Source organism: Octodon degus, unplaced genomic scaffold, assembly GCF_000260255.1.
Source record: "Octodon degus isolate 3935 unplaced genomic scaffold, OctDeg1.0 scaffold00299, whole genome shotgun sequence".
NCBI classification, from domain to species: domain Eukaryota; kingdom Metazoa; phylum Chordata; class Mammalia; order Rodentia; family Octodontidae; genus Octodon; species Octodon degus.
The window spans coordinates 1,199,133-1,202,090 of NW_004524875.1; the positions used below are offsets into that span (position 1 = coordinate 1,199,133).

Here is a 2,958-nt window from a genome sequence, read left to right on the forward strand (position 1 = left end):
CCGGAGAGCAGCCTGCGCAGCCCCGAGCGCCCCGCCGGCCGGTCCTCCCCTAGCCCGGACCGACCTGGTGCTTCGCGGCCGAGTCTGCAGGGCGAGCCCGGCCCGTCGCCCCGAGAGCCGGGTTGCGCGGCCCCGCTCCGGTGTCCCCGGCCCTGCTGCTGGTACCTGACTCTCCCCAACTCTCTAGGAAAAACCCCAATTTTCTGTAACCCGAGAGGGCGAAGGAAGGAGGAGGCGGCCGGGGGCGGGACGGGGCGTTGTTTTCTTTTGCAGCCAAGGAGGGGGAGGTAAATTCCGCAGAGGGGATGTCACTGCCCGAAAAGAGCGCGCGTCTCCGAGTGTGCATTCCAGCCTCGGCTTGGCGGAGAGGCCAGTGCTGTTCCTACACCCGCATCTGTCGTGCACGGTGACCTTGCCCAGCCGACCACAGCCGGGCTCCAAAGCCGAGCCCCTCTTTGTTCTCGCATTGTACTGCCTCGCGTTGTGCAGGTGCATTTGGACTCAAAATGAACCGGCTCACTTAACCAAAGCTTGGTCATGTGGTGTCAGTGTAAGGTCCCTTTTCTTTTTAACTTCACTGAAATATTTGCAGGCATAAGGCAAAGTATGTGTTACATATCTTTAGAAATATATGAGGCCCTCTACTTAAGAACATCTTAACTGGCACAAAAGGTCATTCAGCTAGTGGACTCTGGCTACTGTCCAAAGTAAAGAGCTGTCTCTGTCCTGCTAGCATTCAGACAGAAAAGGATTCGGCCCCATGTTTTAAAATAATAATGACTCGTGATGAGTGCCACCGCAGCAGGCTCAGGTAAGGCCAGCACACTAGGAGAGTAAGGATTTAATGTGGCCGGGCGTAGTGGCGCACACCTGTAATCCCACACAGCGGAGGCTGAGACAGAAGCCTTGCTGCCAGCTCAGAACCAGCCTGGACTACATAGAGAAATGCTCTCGAAGATAAATAAATAAATGAATGAAAGCTCTTTTTAGGGGATGCAGTTCAGTGGTAGGCCACGAGCAAGACCTGGGTTTATCCCCAACACTGCAAAAATAATAATAACCTAAGTTCTTGTTATAACACACGGTGTTTTGTTTCAGGTTGCAGCACTTAATAAAGATCACTTCTTTCTCTTTCTGGGCCAAAAAGAAAAGAAAAACAGGAACATTTAGCAATGTCTGGAGACGTTTCCAGTTGCCACTAATTAGGGGAAGTTTCTGGTGGCCAGAGGCCAGGTGTGTTGCTAAACATTCCACAGTTCACAGAGGACACTCTTCACTACAGGATCATCCAGTCCCAGCTGTTTGTAGTTACAAGAATGGGAAATCAGGCTTAAATTAATGCTCAACATGTTGTTTCATTTGCTGTCAGTCAGTGTTCTTCTGCTGGATGTGAATGGATGTCACAGAAGCACAACGTGCAGCTCCAGGCTTTGAGGGCAACTGGCTCTGGGCCTTCCCTGTGACAGGTCCAGGCTCTCAGCCGCCCCTACCAGCTCCTAAGCAGCTGCAGTACCCCTTGGCTGCTACCCAGAGCTCTGCCCACAGCTTCTGCTCCGTCTGCTGGGCTCCCCAAATGCTGCTGGCCTCTGCCAGTCGACTTGGCTGGTTAAAACTGGTCACTGCTGCTGGTCACTGCTGCTGGTCACTACTGGTTGATGCCGGTTGTGAGCCATTGTCTTCTAGTCTCTGCCGCTGATCTTTGTGTGTTTCAGCCACTGGTCTCTGGACTTCTGCAGGACTAGCAGACCCTGGTGTTTCTAGTTCTCTTTAAACATCATCTGCTCTGCCACACTACTCAGAGAAGCCTGGACCATCCAAACAAATCCCTAGCAGTTCTGCAGGACAAGGCAGACAGCTTTCTTTGGACCTGGGCTGCATGAAGAGGAAAGGAGACTGACACCTCCCAGAGGAAGCTGGCCTGATTAACCCAAGAAACTGGAAGGAGTGTGGCTTATATGGAGCAGCAGCAGGGCAGGGTCATCCAAAATTGGTCTGAGTGTCAAACCTTGACCCCCTAGGGCCATCCAGGATTGGCCAGAGAACAAAGTCAGCTGGGAGTGGTGAGCTCGCAAGCCTTCTGGGACAGAGTCATTTAGGATCATGGGACAGAGTCATCCAGGATTGGTCCAAATTTGAGGTTACTGATTGGTTCAAATTTAAGCCCTCTGCGGACCCAGCAGACATTTCCCAAAATGTTTGGGGGCATTTAGGTCAGCCTCAGCTGTAACTGTCAATCAAAATACACCCCCTTCTGGCTGTCAAGGAGAAAAAGGAGGACTTGGGACATTTCTGATCTATCTGTTTGATTTACTTATCATGAGAGAATGAATCCAAATACAACATACTGCTCACCTAACTTGACAACAGTAAACAGGCATATGATGACTTTACACAACCATATAACAATCACTTCATTCTGCTCATTGGTACATTCAACATCATTTGGGTGCCGTCTTTGCAGGTAAAAAACATCTGAAATGTAGAAAGCTGAGTAAACAGTAAATGTAAGTTACTTCTGAATCATAGATATTATTGTGTATACTTTTTAAAATTTTTTAAAATCTTTTATTTATTTGGTACAGGGTCTTGCTAGGAAGCTTGGATTCATAGTGATCTTTTTCTCTCAGCCTCCCCAGCCCTGGGATTACAGGCCTGCACCAGCACCCCCACTTTCGGTGGCTGGGAGAGCAGCACGGCGTGTGGTACTAGGGATGGAATCCGGGTCCTCCACTTGCCAGGCAGGCACTAGGACCACTGAGCTAGCTCTCCAGCCCAATTTTTTTTAGAAGATTATGCATTTCCCACTAAATTATAAGGGTATTACCCACACCCATCATGCTGTCTGTTCCTTTCTCTGGCAGTTTTGGCCTCTGATTACTCATTTTAGGATAGTACTCTTGCGCATCTACAAATTTCTGTTACTAACTGTTCTTTTACAGGTTTGGGTTTTTTTGTTTT

At 49.5% G+C, this 2,958-nt stretch overlaps 1 protein-coding gene across 2 annotated transcripts in view; it reads right to left on the minus strand.

Moving 5' to 3' along the window:
- The window catches only part of Nnt (nicotinamide nucleotide transhydrogenase), a 94,043-nt gene extending 93,782 nt beyond the window's left edge, over positions 1-261 (minus strand). The window contains exon 1 of one of the 2 annotated variants that reach the window (XM_023707578.1): positions 166-261. The gene's annotated coding sequence lies outside the window, so the exon portion shown is untranslated. The other variant, XM_004647298.3, reaches the window with a different exon arrangement.
- Between the last annotated feature and the right edge of the window lie 2,697 nt (positions 262-2,958).